Here is a 17,281-nt window from a genome sequence, read left to right as displayed (position 1 = left end):
AAACCCCAAGGAAGACCCGTGCTTCGGTTGCGGTGAAATGGGTCACTGGAAACGCAATTGCCCGGTCTACCTTAAGGAGTTGAAGGAAAAGAGGGATGCGGGGCAATCCTCAGGTAACATATATATGGTATATATAGAGCTTAGTATTACTTCTTCTAATACATGGGTATTAGACACTGGATGTGGAACTCACATTTGCAATTCTTTGCAGGGGTTCAAAAGAAGTAGCAAGCAAACGGGAACATCAAGTCTCTTTATGGGTAATGGAGCCAAAGTGCAAGTGAAGGCTCAAGGAGACTTTGTATTAAAGCTTCCAAGTAGTTTGGAACTTATTTTGAACAATGTTTTGTATGCACCGGATTTATGTCGAAACATTATTTCAGTTTCCCGTTTAAAACAATGTGGTTTTTATCTTAATTTTGTTAATGATGATATCCACGTTTATTTAGATAATGTATTTTATTTTAAGGCTTCGCCTTCAAATGGAATTTATGAATTAGTTCATAATGACACATCATCTAGTAGCTCAATATACCATACTAGCACCAAGAAACTCAAAAGGGATTTGAGTGATTCCTACTTATGGCATTGTCGCCTTGGTCACATAAACAAGAATCAAATGCATACACTCCAAAAGAATGGCCTTTTGAAATCAAATGAACTAGACTCGTTTGATGTATGTGAATCTTGTTTACAAGGCAAAATGACTAAAGAACCTTTCAAAGGGACCTACGAAAGGGCTAAGGACTTATTGGGATTAATACATTCGGATGTATGTGGACCCTTTAAGCCCATAGCTAGGAACGGTGAAAGATACTTCGTTACTTTCATTGATGACTTCAGTCGTTTCAGATATGTCTACTTGTTAAGACATAAAGACGAAACTTTTGAAGCATTCAAAGAGTATCAAAACGAAGTACAAAATCAACTCAATAAGACAATTAAGGTACTTCGTACCGATAGAGGAGGTGAATACCTAAGCGATGCCTTCCAAGATCATCTTAGAAGTTGTGGGATTATCTCACAACTCACTCCTCCTGGAACACCCCAACTGAATGGAGTTTCCAAAAGGAGGAACCGAACCCTAATGGATATGGTTCGATCTATGATGGCTAGAAGCTCGTTACCTCTATCATTTTGGGGTTATTGTCTATGCTCCGCGGCTCGTATTTTAAATATGGCCCCAACCAAGAAAGTGGAACGAACACCTCATGAAATGTGGTTTGGAAAACCTCCATCTCTATCATACTTAAAGGTATGGGGATGTGAAGCTTACCCTAAGCGTTACGTCCCTAATAAGTTGAATGCTCGATCCACGAAGTGTATCTTCATAGGATATCCCAAGAATGATATGGGATATTATTTCTATGATCCATCTGAGCAGAATGTATTTGTTGCTCGGAAGGCGGAATTCCTTGAAACTAAGTTCCTAATGGAAGGAAATAGTGAAAGGAAGATAGATCTTGAGGAGGTTCAAGATCAAGTAGATGATACACAATTGGTTGACACTAGCACTCAACATGAAAATGTTGAGAATGATCAAATGGATGATCAAAATACACAAGATGTTCGCAGATCTGGTAGGATTAGTAATCCTCCTGAGAGATATGGGTTTCTCATGGATGGTTGATATGTGGTTGATTTGGATGAACCAATAAACTACCAAGATGCTTTATCAAGGATTGATAAAAATAAATGGCAGGAAGCCATGAAAGCTGAGATGCAATCCATGTATGACAACCAAGTTTGGGAACTTGTTACACAACCTGCTGGCTCAAGGCTAGTTGATTGTAAATGGCTGTTCAAAATGAAAACCGACATACATGGAAACTTGGATACATATAAATCTAGACTTGTAGCAAAAGGTTTCACTCAAACTCAAGGGGTTGACTATGATGAAACTTTGTCGCCTGTGGCAATGCTAAAGTCTATTAGGATATTACTTGCCATTGCTGCTCATTATGATTATGAAATATGGCAAATGGATGTCAAGACCGCTTTCCTAAACGGACATCTTGAGGAAGATGTCTACATGGTTCAGCCTGAAGGTTTTGTTGATCCGAAATAGCCTAAGAAGGTATGTAAGTTAAAGAAGTCAATCTACGGATTGAAACAAGCATCTAGAATGTGGAATCATCGTTTTAATGAGGAGGATAAGAAATTTGGCTACATTAAAAATGGTGATGAAGCTTGTGTATACAAGAAAGCTAGTGGGAGCACTATCATGTTCCTTGTACTATATGTGGATGATATATTGTTATTTGGAAATGATATTCCAGCAATGCAAGGTGTTAAAACTTGGCTAAGTAAATGCTTCTCCATTAAGGATCTTGGAGAAGTACAATACGTTTTGGGGATTGGGATCTACAGGGATAGATCCAAGAAACTGATAGGTTTAAATCAAAGTGCATACATTGAAAAGATCTTGAAAAGGTTCAAGATGGAGAACTCTAAGAAAGGTTTGGTACCTATTCAAAAGGGAACACTTCTCAGTTCATCTCAGTGCCCCACCACGAAAGATGAACAGGAGAGAATGAATAAAGTCCCATATGCTTCTGCCATTGGGTCAATCATGTATGCAATGATATGCACTAGACCGGATGTGTCATGCGCTCTTAGCCTGACAAGTAGATACCAGAATAATCCAGGAAACAGTCATTGGATTGCTGTTAAAAGTATATTGAAATACCTTAGGAGGACTAAGGATATGTTTCTTATATACGGGTCTGGTGAGGAGGAACTCGCTGTAAAAGGTTACGTGGACGCGAGTTTCCAAACTGATCGTGATGATTCTCGATCACAATCCGGTTATGTCTTCACATTAAATGGAGGTGCAGTCTCTTGGAAGAGTTCAAAACAGGATGTTGTTGCTTTATCCACTACAGAGTCGGAGTACATCGCCGCATCATTGGCAGCTCAGGAAGCTGCATGGATGAAGAAATTCATCGACGACTTAGGAGTAGTCCCTTCCATTCAGGACCCTCTTGAGATCTTTTGTGACAACGAGGGTGCGATTGCTCAAATCAAGGAACCTCGTGCTCATCAAAAGACCTGTCACATTGAGCGGAGATTCAACTACATAAGGGATGAAGTTGAAAAGGGAAAGATATGTATTCGCAAAGTTCACACAGATCTAAATATAGCGGATCCACTCACGAAGCTCTTACATGGAGCAAAACATGCAGGACATGTTTGTGCATTAGGGCTTCGATATTCTAGTGATTGGTCATGATCTGTTTAAGTATTGTAACGGAACAAAATTGTTCAAACTCATTAATATAATTATGGTATTAATTTATTTTGAGTCATGTTCCTATTTTGCATATTTTATCCATGAATAAGTAATTATTCTAAAATTCCGTAGTCGATCACATTCGTGGGAACAAGTGTGAGGTTTAGACTATTATGAACTTGGATTGGTATACATTCACGGGATGAATGTGGGGCAAGGTTGCAACCAAGGTTCATAGATATTTGTAGGATACAAATATTGGAAGACCCGCTCTCAAGATTTACTAAATGGAGCCTTTGTGGTTGATCACATGTAATCTTGAGTAAAGGCGAATGTCATTGTATCCTCTGACCTGAGATACATATTGGGCTTGGATATTCACTAAGTGTTGTGCCTTGATTCTTTCCTTCGCTATTCTGAAATATGGTAGTTCACAAGGAAGAGCTCAGGTGTGATACAAAGTATATATCTAGGACGTATGTAGTCAAGATGGAATTTGTCCCTCTTATTCGTTGAGAGTTAGATGTCTAAGGCCTGATAAAGTTAAATCTAGAAGAGAGTGATCACTCTGTGTCTCTTGGATTTAACATGACATCTAGGACGAAAGGAGATAATGAAAAGATTCACCTATTCATATTCGAGATGGAAACTCGGAAGGGATGATGTTATTGAATGGCACAAAGTCATAACATATTAGGGGTGATGGACGGTCGTTAGGTGGTATCCATCACTTGCATTAATTTCTTATGTTTCTCGGGCAAGTGGGAGATTGAAGGTATTTCGTATGCCCGAGAGACATATTAAATTAACGTGGCTAATATGTTTTGATCCAAGTCGGGTCATACCCAATAACAAGCTTACCGAAACCTTATTAGTATTTAATCTTAGCGATTGGATCATTGATTAAATACGCGACACTTGAACTTTAAGAAAAACGGTTTTCTGAAATACTACTTGATGTGTACATGTATATATATAAATTATGGAATAATTTATATAATATGGATTTAATTATTTATAGGTTAAATAATTAATAAATTTATGTTACATTTTATATAAATGGGTTTTATATAATAAAATGTACATAAATAAATATGGAAGTTTTATAAAAATAAATTTTATAAAATCTAACTTTTATAAAATTAACTTTTATAAACAAAGGGAGTAGTGGCATTGGAGTTGCAAGCAAGAGTGCTAGAGATTCCTTTTCTTGGTCAATTACATGTCCCATTTCCATATACATGAAAGGCTTGACTCATTCAAACACACACTTGCAAATACACATCAAAAGAGAGCAAAAAAAACTGCACAACACCTTCATTCAGGCAGCTGGCTGCCGTGGCCTGTTTGGGTCTGAAAGGGGTTCAACATTTGGGTTTTGGAAGCTCTAATCAAGTGCTAAGAAGTCCTAACTAAAGTGCAAAGGTTTGGTAATTAAAGGCTTGGGGTATTACACACTTGAGGCTTCAAGTTAGAAGCTTGATTTCATCATCATCTTCATCATCTATTGCTGTCCATTTTCAGCCCTCAATCTATATTGAGGAGGTAAATTCTCGTTCCCACTTTTAGTTTGTAAGTATATGTTCAAGGCTTGATAACACATAATGGAATTCATTCAAAAGGGTTTAACATATACACTTGTTTATAAATGAAATAATGCTTCCGCTTGCCTTAATACTCATAAATTGGTTTTGTGATTATATAAACATTATGAACTTGTTGTTATGTTGAATTCCATCACGTTTCTTATTGACAATAAATCTGCTTACGTTTTATTTGATTCGGGTGCGGATAGAAGCTATATGAGTAGAGATTTTTGTGCTAAATTAAGTTGTCCATTGACACCTTTGGATAGTAAATTTTTACTCGAATTAGCAAATGGTAAATTAATTTCAGCAGATAATATATGTCGGAATCGAGAAATTAAACTGGTTAGTGAAACATTTAAGATTGATTTGATACCAGTAGAGTTAGGGAGTTTTGATGTGATAATCGGTATGGACTGGTTGAAAGAAGTGAAAGCAGAGATTGTTTGTTACAAAAATGCAATTCGCTTTATACGAGAAAAAGGAAAACCCTTAATGGTGTACGGAGAAAAGGGCAACACGAAGCTACATCTTATTAGTAATTTGAAGGCACAAAAACTAATAAGAAAAGGTTGCTATGCTGTTCTAGCACACGTCGAGAAAGTACAAACTGAAGAAAAGAGCATCAATGATGTTCCCATTGCAAAAGAATTTCCCGATGTATTTCCGAAAGAATTACCGGGATTACCCCCACATCGATCCGTTGAATTTCAAATAGATCTTGTACCAGGAGCTGCACCAATAGCTCGTGTTCCTTACAGACTCGCACCCAGCGAGATGAAAGAACTACAAAGCCAATTACAAGAACTCTTAGAGCGTGGTTTCATTCGACCAAGCACATCACCGTGAGGAGCTCCTGTTTTGTTTGTCAAGAAGAAAGATGGTACATTCAGGTTGTGTATCGACTACCGAGAGTTGAACAAACTTACCATCAAGAACCGCTACCCACTACCGAGAATCGATGACTTATTTGATCAACTACAAGGCTCGTCTGTTTATTCAAAGATTGACTTACGTTCCGGGTATCATCAAATGCGGGTGAAAGAAGATGATATTCCAAAGACTGCTTTCAGAACACGTTACGGTCATTACGAGTTTATGGTCATGCCGTTTGGTTTAACTAATGCACCAGCTGTGTTCATGGACCTTATGAACCGAGTGTGTGGACCATACCTTGACAAGTTTGTCATTGTTTTCATTGATGACATACTTATTTACTCAAAGAATGACCAAGAACACGGTGAACATTTGAGAAAGGTGTTAGAAGTATTGAGGAAGGAAGAATTGTACGCTAAGTTTTCAAAGTGTGCATTTTGGTTGGAAGAAGTTCAATTCCTCGATCACATAGTGAACAAAGAAGGTATTAAGGTGGATCCGGCAAAGATAGAAACTGTTGAAAAGTGGGAAATCCCGAAAACTCCGAAACACATACGCCAGTTTTTAGGACTAGCTGGTTACTACAGAAGGTTCATCCAAGACTTTTCCAGAATAGCAAAACCCTTGACTGCATTAACGCATAAAGGGAAGAAATTTGAATGGAATGATGAACAAGAGAAAGCGTTTCAGTTATTGAAGAAAAAGCTAACTACGGCACCTATATTGTCATTACCTGAAGGGAATGATGATTTTGTGACTTATTGTGATGCATCAAAGCAAGGTCTCGGTTGTGTATTAATGCAACGAACGAAGGTGATTGCTTATGCGTCTAGACAATTGAAGATTCACGAACAAAATTATACGACGCATGATTTGGAATTAGGCGCAGTTGTTTTTGCATTAAAGACTTGGAGGCACTACTTATATGGGGTCAAAAGTATTATATATACCGACCACAAAAGTCTTCAACACATATTTAATCAGAAACAACTGAATATGAGGCAGCGCAGGTGGATTGAATTATTGAATGATTACGACTTTTAGATTCGTTACCACCCAAGGAAGGCAAATGTGGTAGCCGATGCCTTGAGCAGGAAGGACAGAGAACCCATTCGAGTAAAATCTATGAATATAATGATTCATAATAACATTACTACTCAAATAAAGGAGGCGCAACAAGGAGTTTTAAAAGAGGGAAATTTAAAGGATGAAATACCCAAAGGATCGGAGAAGCATCTTAATATTCGGGAAGACAGAACCCGGTATAGGGCTGAAAGGATTTGGGTACCAAAATTTGGAGATATGAGAGAAATGGTACTTAGAGAAGCTCATAAAACCAGATACTCAATACATCCTGGAACGGGGAAGATGTACAAGGATCTCAAGAAACATTTTTGGTGGCCGGGTATGAAAGCCGATGTTGCTAAATACGTAGGAGAATGTTTGACGTGTTCTAAGGTCAAAGCTGAGCATCAGAAACCATCAGGTCTACTTCAACAACCCGAAATCCCGAAATGGAAATGGGAAAACATTACCATGGATTTCATCACTAAATTGCCAAGGACTGCAAGTGGTTTTGATACTATTTGGGTAATAGTTGATCGTCTCACCAAATCAGCACACTTCCTACCAATAAGAGAAGATGACAAGATTGAGAAGTTAGCACGACTGTATTTGAAGGAAGTCGTCTCCAGACATGGAATACTAATCTCTATTATCTCTGATAGGGATGGCAGATTTATTTCAAGATTCTGGCAGACATTACAGCAAGCATTAGGAACTCGTCTAGACATGAGTACTGCATATCATCCACAAACTGATGGGCAGAGCGAAAGGACAATACAAACGCTTGAAGACATGCTACGAGCATGTGTTATTGATTTCGGAAACAGTTGGGATCGACATCTACCGTTAGCAGAATTTTCCTACAACAACAGCTACCATTCAAGCATTGAGATGGCGCCGTTTGAAGCACTTTATGGTAGAAAGTGCAGGTCTCCGATTTGTTGGAGTGAAGTGGGGGATAGACAGATTACGGGTCCGGAGATTATACAAGAAACTACCGAGAAGATCATCCAAATTCAACAACGGTTGAAAACCGCCCAAAGTCGACAAAAGAGCTACGGTGACATTAAAAGAAAAGATATAGAATTTGAAATTGGAGAGATGGTCATGCTTAAAGTTGCACCTTGGAAAGGCGTTGTTCGATTTGGTAAACGAGGGAAATTAAATCCAAGGTATATTGGACCATTCAAGATTATTGATCGTGTCGGACCAGTAGCTTACCGACTAGAGTTACCTCAATAACTCGCGGCTGTACATAACACTTTCCATGTCTCGAATTTGAAGAAATGTTTTGCTAAAGAAGATTTCACTATTCCGTTAGATGAAATCCAAATCAACGAAAAACTTCAATTCATTGAAGAACCCGTCGAAATAATGGATCGTGAGGTTAAAAGACTTAAGCAAAAAAAGATACCAATTGTTAAGGTTCGATGGAATGCTCGTAGAGGACCCGAGTTCACCTGGGAGCATGAATATCAGATGAAGAAGAAATACCCGCATCTATTTCCAGAAGATTCGTCAACACCTTCAACAGCTTAAAATTTCGGGACGAAATTTATTTAACGGGTAGGTACTGTAGTGACCCGAACTTTTCCATGTTTATATATATTAATTGAGATTGATATTTACATGATTAAATGTTTCCAACATGTTAAGCAATCAAACTTGTTATGACTTGATTAATTGAAATATGTTTCATATAGACAATTGACCACCCAAGTTGACCGGTGATTCACGAACGTTAAAACTTGTAAAACCTATATGATGACATATATATGGATATATATATAGTTAACATGATACTATGATAAGTAAATATATCATTAAGTATATTAACAATGAACTACATATGTAAAAACAAGACTACTAACTTAATGATTTTTAAACGAGACATATATGTAACGATTATCGTTGTAAAGACATTTAATGTATATATATCATATTAAGAGATATTCATACATGATAATATCATGATAATATAATAATTTAAAATCTCATTTGATATTATAAACATTGGGTTAACAACATTTAACAAGATCGTTAACCTAAAGGTTTCAAAACAACACTTACATGTAACGACTAACGATGACTTAACGTCTCAGTTAAAATGTATATACATGTAGTGTTTTAATATGTATTTATACACTTTTGAAAGACTTCAATACACTTATCAAAATACTTCTAATTAACAAAAATGCTTACAATTACATCCTCGTTCAGTTTCATCAACAATTCTACTCGTATGCACCCGTATTCGTACTCGTACAATACACAGCTTTTAGATATATGTACTATTGGTATATACACTCCAATGATCAGCTCTTAGCAGCCCATGTGAGTCACCTAACACATGTGGGAACCATCATTTGGCAACTAGCATGAAATATCTCATAAAATTACAAAAATATGAGTAATCATTCATGACTTATTTACATGAAAACAAAATTACATATCCTTTATATCTAATCCATACACCAACGACCAAAAACACCTACAAACACTTTCATTCTTCAATTTTCTTCATCTAATTGATCTCTCTCAATTTCTATCTTCAAGTTCTAAGTGTTCTTCATAAATTCCAAAAGTTCTAGTTTCATAAAATCAAGAATACTTTCAAGTTTGCTAGCTCACTTCCAATCTTGTAAGGTGATCATCCAACCTCAAGAAATCTTTGTTTCTTACAGTAGGTAATCATTCTAATACAAGGTAATAATCATATTCAAACTTTGGTTCAATTTCTATAACTATAACAATCTTATTTCAAGTGATGATCTTACTTGAACTTGTTTTCGTGTCATGATTCTGCTTCAAGAACTTCGAGCCATCCAAGGATCCATTAAAGCTAGATCCATTTTTCTCTTTTCCAGTAGGTTTATCCAAGGAAATTAAGGTAGTAATGATGTTCATAACATCATTCGATTCATACATATAAAGCTATCTTATTCGAAGGTTTAAACTTGTAATCACTAGAACATAGTTTAGTTAATTCTAAACTTGTTCGCAAACAAAAGTTAATCCTTCTAACTTGACTTTTAAAATCAACTAAACACATGTTATATATCTATATGATATGCTAACTTAATGATTTAAAACCTGGAAACACGAAAAACACCGTAAAACCGGATTTACGCCGTCGTAGTAACACCGCGGGCTGTTTTGGGTTAGTTAATTAAAAACTATGATAAACTTTGATTTAAAAGTTGTTATTCTGAGAAAATGATTTTTATTATGAACATGAAACTATATCCAAAAATTATGGTTAAACTCAAAGTGGAAGTATGTTTTCTAAAATGGTCATCTAGACGTCGTTCTTTCGACTGAAATGACTACCTTTACAAAAACGACTTGTAACTTATTTTTCCGACAATAAACCTATACTTTTTATGTTTAGATTCATAAAATAGAGTTCAATATGAAACCATGGCAATTTAATTCACTCAAAACGGATTTAAAATGAAGAAGTTATGGGTAAAACAAGATTGGATAATTTTTCTCATTTTAGCTACGTGAAAATTGGTAACAAATCTATTCCAACCATAACTTAATCAACTTGTATTGTATATTATGTAATCTTGAGATACCATAGACACGTATACAATGTTTCGACCTATCATGTCGACACATCTATATATATTTCGGAACAACCATAGACACTCTATATGTGAATGTTGGAGTTAGCTATACAGGGTTGAGGTTGATTCCAAAATATATATAGTTTGAGTTGTGATCAATACTGAGATACGTATACACTGGGTCGTGGATTGATTCAAGATAATATTTATCGATTTATTTCTGTACATCTAACTGTGGACAACTAGTTGTAGGTTATTAACGAGGACATCTGACTTAATAAACTTAAAACATCAAAATACATTAAAAGTGTTGTAAATATATTTTGAACATACTTTGATATACATGTATATATTGTTATAGGTTCGTGAATCAACCAGTGGCCAAGTCTTACTTCCCGACGAAGTAAAAATCTGTGAAATTGAGTTATAGTCCCACTTTTAAAATCTAATATTTTTGGGATGAGAATACATGCAGGTTTTATAAATGATTTACAAAATAGACACAAGTACGTGAAACTACATTCTATGGTTGAATTATCGAAATCGAATATGCCCCTTTTTATTAAGTCTGGTAATCTAAGAATTAGGGAACAGACACCCTAATTGACGCGAATCCTAAAGATAGATCTATTGTGAAAGGACCCGTCCTAATCCATCCGGAGGAAGTCCATATTGATTATAAACGATTCACAACAGTTGATTACATCGCGAGGTATTTGACCTCTATATGATACATTTTACAAACTTTGCATTCGTTTTTGAAAAGACAAACTTTCATTACAACGTCAGTTGACGGCATGCATACCATTTTATAATATATCTAACTATAACTGATTTAATAATAATCTTGATGATCTCAACGACTCGAATGCAACGTCTTTTGAAATATGTCATGAATGACTCCAAGTAATATCTTTAAAATGAGCAATTACACAGCGGAAGATTTCTTTCGTACCTGAGAGTAAACATGCTTTAAAGTGTCAACCAAAAGGTTGGTGAGTTCATTAGTTTATCATAACAATCATTTCAATATTTTAATAGACCACAAGATTTCATATTTCAATTCACATCCCACACATGGAGATAAAAATCATTCACATGGATTGAACACCTGGTAACCGACATTAACAAGATGCATATATAAGAATATCCCCATCATTCCGGGACACCCTTCGGATATGATATAAATTTCGAAGTACTAAAGCATCCGGTACTTTGGATGGGGCTTGTTGGACCCAATAGATCTATCTTTAGGATTCGCGTCAATTAGGGTGTCTGTTCCCTAATTCTTAGATTACCAGACTAAAAAGGGGCATATTCGGTTTAATAATTCAACCATAGAATGTAGTTTCACGTACTTGTGTCTATTTCGTAAAACATTTATAAAAATTGCGCATGTATTCTCAGCCCAAAAATATAAAGGGTAAAAAGGCAAATGAAACTCACAGTACTGTATTTTGTAGTAAAAATACATATGACGATATTGAACAATGCAGGGTTGGCCTCGGATTCACGAACCTATATCATTTGTATATTTATTAATACACATAATCGAAATCGAACTTATATATTATTCTTAGTGATGTGTGTTATATATATAGTAGATTAATAAGTTTCATTATGTATATTTTTATTTTAGATATAGATATATCAATATAGTTAAGTTATGTATATAAAATATATATCTTTTATACGCAGGTTATTTGTTTATGAAATTATTATTAATTCTGATAATACTAAAGTTAATAAAAAAAATAGTGGTATTTTATAATAATATTGATAAAAGTGATAATAATAAGAATAATAATAATAATAATAATAATAATGTTATTGGAAATAATACTATTAGCAAATATAATACTAAATTGTGCTATGATAATAATAGTTATAGTAATTTTAGTAATTCCTATGAATCATTAATTAAAATTCTAATTCAATAATTTTCCTACTAATCTTTATATCCAAGATTTCTATTTATGATAATATAAATGTTAGCTTTAATAATACATCTTATGATAACGATAATAACAGTAATTTTTAAATTTGAAAAGTTTATTAATAAAGATAATAAAAATAATAACTTTATACTAATACATAATATTTAATAATAGTAATTGTTATAGCAATTTCATTACTCGTGATAATATTAATAACAATACTTATGTTACTCATACTCAAAATTTTCATGTTAAGTTTCTAAACTAATAACTAAGGCTTCTATAACATCAATTTGTAATTTTTAATCATAATGATAATGGTGATTCTTATTTTAATAATAATCATTCTAATAATAATATTTAGTGATATAATGATAATAATAATAATAATAATACTAGTAACTAATAATAATTTTACTAATAACGATAATAAGAATTATAATAATAATGTTAATAACTAATACTAATGAATATAGTAATAATAACAATCATAATAATAATAATAATAACAATTAATAATAATAATAATAATGATAAGATAGACTACCTTCAAGGGAAAAATAGGCCTAAAAAGAATACTGCCCCATCTAGGACTCGAACTCAAGACCACTTGCCAACCCGCAAACACCCAAGACCATCAGGCTGTCGCCTGTTTTTCTGTTTTAAACAGACCCCATTTATATTTAACCCGAAATATATCCTGGCTCCTTCTTCTTCTTCAGTTCAATGCCGACCAGAGCAACCATAACCGTAATACAATAAGTTTGGTTTTAGATTATTCACAGAAACGATTACCAGTGATTAATTTAATTGAAACAAAAAAAGAAAAGAGAAAAAAAAAAAGAAGAAGAACACGCTGTAGCATAAAAATAACTGAAAGAATTTTCGTAAGAACTCAAATTCCCAACTTGAATTTAGAATCATTTTAGATGATGATGATGATAAAATGAAATCTGTTTTAAATCGTACATACAAACTTTATGATTCACCAATTTCAACTGAAACAGCCTGATAAACTTCAATTCGATCTTTGAATATACGTTTGACTTTTTATTCAAAATGTTTGACTCGAAAATTCTCCTTTGATTTTATAAATTACGATTTGAAACTGTACAGAAAGATTCACGACATTCTTGAATTCACTTCTGCATTTTTAGTTTCTAAAAATTGATATGGAAATCGCGTTTTTGAAATATGGAAGCTTAACAGGGCAGTCGCCCCTTTTTCTTAAAAAAAATTTCGATTTAATTTCTGTTTTCAATCGAATTGCTTTTGCTGAGGTTTGAATAAAGAGTAAGGATTATAACTACCACCATAATAATTTGATTACGCTTGTTTTGTAGTTGGATTTTATTTAACAGCATAATATTCTGTCAGAAAGGAAAAAAAAAAGTATCGACTTTATACTGTATTTGTTTGTGTTCTAGTTAATTGGATCAAATTGGCATCTTCAGCAGACAAATTACACAGCAAATAGACAACGATGGGCAACTGACTTATGTACAATTCTTATATTTAATTTTATATAAATTGTATTTATATATATATATATATATATATATATATATATATATATATATATATATATATATATATTTGTATATGTAATGAATCATAATAATATTAATTATACCAATTCTAATATTGCATAATAATAACAATAGAATGAAAATGATAACATTGATAATACTGGTTTTAATAATAATAATATGGTAAAATTAATAATAATACTAATGATCTCTTTAATAATATCAATAGGTTTAATAATTATTAGTACTAGTAATGTCTTTAATAAAAATAATGATTTTTAAATGATAATAATAATAACAATTATAAAGGTATTAATAGCAATAATATAACAACCTACTCGTATCACCTTTTATATCTATTTAGTATATTGATATTAATAGTGTAACTCATACTAACTTTAATATTCATATTAATATTATTAATAGTAATAATAATGGAGATAATAATATTAGTATAACAATCATAAGTTTAACTTATAATTACAGTTAATATATCACATTTTTATTAATTATATAATATTACCATATCCTATGTTATATGATAACATTTATTGAATATTTGATATGTATATATTACAGTTTAATAATAACTATGAATAGAACTCACGTATAGATTTATATAGATGCTACAATATATACAATTATGTTTTAAATATTAAGTTTTATTACTTAGATAAATGTATTGATTATGTATATATCAAAACAATCAAATTTAAAGTATATCATTATATATTTAATACTTTGTTTTCGCTGAAAATTTATGTTCAAAATCATTTATATTTGATATATTCTATATATTCAATTAACAAGTTTAAGTTATGTTACTAAATCACATAATAGATTATTAATATATTTAATTTATAATATATATAACTATTTGAATATGCATACATTTAAATTTAAGATCAAAGGTTCTGGAATCGTTGAAAATATTTAATGGTCAGATGATTTCATATAATAGTTTAAACATTTTGAGACTTGATTTAATATGCTATGCTTATCGTGTCGAATTCATATTAAAATTAAGTTTAAGTTTGGTCGGAAATTTCCGGGTCGTCACAGTACCTACCCGTTAAAGAAATTTCGTCCCGAAATTTGAGTGAGGCTGTCATGGCTAACAATAAAAATATTTTCATGGCAATTATGAGTTGATAAATAGAATTTTATCACAGGGTGTAATCCTGGATAGAATAATTTCGATTATTCGAAGCGTACAAATGGAGCTATCACCAAAGAATGAAATAAGAAAGTAAAGATTCATCTTAACTTTTGATGTCATCTTGGTTGAATTCCGGAATTCAAGGGATTTTAAGAAAATTTCGAAATCTAAAAGATTTGATTCTTCGGCGTATAAGAGAATTAAGATCTCTATAATTAAATACAGTGATCTGCCTCGATTACTCTGTCTGATATTTGCCTTATAAATTTACCTTTTCCGTTCCATTAGTTTTCACCACTTCTGTACTTTCTTTCTCAGTTCATATATCTAAGAGATCATAATAATGCTTAATCCGGTTCTAATCCTTGTTCTTATTCTGACTATCGCAATGATCGTTCTTCTTTTCCAACTCCCACCGGAAGAATCTGTTTATTTCTACTATGGTCTAGGGATTATTGTATTTATAATTCTCCCGTGTCTTTATATTGCTATACACACTGATATCCACAGTTTGTAATTTCGGTGGTGTTGTTGGGCTTTATATTTTTCTTATATATCGGAGCTTCATGCTCTTGTTTTCTCTTCCCGACTTTAAATTAAGCGAATAATGGTCCAGAATTTGTAGATATAGAGTTCTAAATGATTATAATGTTCTAAGCAGGGTGGAACGTGATAGCACGATTTGATTTTCAAATTTATCAAAAATACAGATGATAGAACTATCGAGAACATATTCTTCTTGATATGTTCGGAGGTTATGTAGAATGAAAGAGTTATGTAACATGACACATGATGATGGTATAATCTACTGTGAACCATCATCAGGTTTCATTAGAAACTCAGCATGACTTACTGTAATATAATCACGTTGATCAAGTGTCATTATATTATACTAACTCATGCATCAATTCCCAACACTACTTCCAAAAACATTCATATTTTAAGCTTGAAAGTTTACAGAATATAGAAACTAACAGTTTCTATATGATGTAACATTGATAGCACGAATAGATTATTGATTTCAGATAAGAATAATTATGAAAATATCTTCAGAAATATGGAGGATATTTATAATGAAAGATACGATGATATCTTGGAATTTCTAATATCGATGGATGATGAAGCAGATTTATCCGTAAGGGTTTAGATTTGAAAGCGAGGTATTCGCTAAATATTTCATCAGAAACGGAATCATTTGGATTCTTTGTAGTCAAACTTATTCTTTGTGATTTGTTCACGGCTTCCTTCATAGTTTCGCATAATCCGCTTTTCGATACTAAATTTTCCATTGAATGTTTCCAACATAATGATACACAGGACGCACGAAGAGGTATATAATTTCGGACGAGAATATTTATGAAATTATCCTCAGAAATATCAAAGATATTGCTGATGATATTTTGGAATTTCTAAGTTCGATGGTTGATGGAAAAAGATTTTCCGCAAGATTTTAACATGACTTCGGAGCAATATATTCTCTAAAGATTTCAACGGATCTAGATTTATCTGGGTTCTATGAATTTAGGGTATGTTACTTGTATTTCTCCTTGGTTTCATTTACGGTTAGCTCAATTCGTTTTCCAGTTCCAACTTTTCTGAGCTTCTCCAACATACTAATCTTTATCATCAAACTTTCGATGATTATGGTCGTTTACGGTTATCTACAGTTTCTGCTGCTTCATTCAGATTTTTCAACATTCAGAGTATTGATTTGTGACTGAGTGTTTTTCAGAATTTCAGAATGAGAGATCATAATTCTAAGAGATAAATGTCATACATATAACTGTTGATGTAGATATGCTGTGAGTTTTCAAAGTACTGATTGCCGATTCCTCTACATTTACTGCTACCCTATCTGAATCATTTGTTATCGATCCGAGATGATTTCAAGAAAATTGTGTTTTTAGATGATTAAACGCTGACGGTAATATGGTGGAATATAAAAGGTTCCCGGTAACAATAAATGATCATACATATTAGTCAAGGTGATAATGAGGTTGTTTCGAACGAAAAGTCGAAGTTGATTTGCTGAAGCTGTGACAAAATTTGCTACCTTGAAAAGGGATCGCAAAGTTATTTTTGCTAATAAATGCCAAAGGATCTGACGCGGCTACGTGTTAAACTTTTACTCAGTTGCCGAGAGTTTCTCAGGTGCATAACTATATGCATAAATCTTTCCTTCCGTAGATGAAGTGCGGTTGATTCATCCTCTCGGTTGAGGTGTTTTCAAGAATCATAAAAGGTTTGAACGCAGAATGTAATCGTGAAGATACAAATGAGGTTTAAGATGAATTCAAGTGGCAAACTTGAAGGATTGTTTAGTTT

This window comes from Rutidosis leptorrhynchoides, chromosome 6 (genome assembly GCF_046630445.1).
Source record: "Rutidosis leptorrhynchoides isolate AG116_Rl617_1_P2 chromosome 6, CSIRO_AGI_Rlap_v1, whole genome shotgun sequence".
Taxonomy (NCBI): Eukaryota; Viridiplantae; Streptophyta; class Magnoliopsida; order Asterales; family Asteraceae; genus Rutidosis; species Rutidosis leptorrhynchoides.
This window is presented reverse-complemented; position numbering follows the sequence as displayed.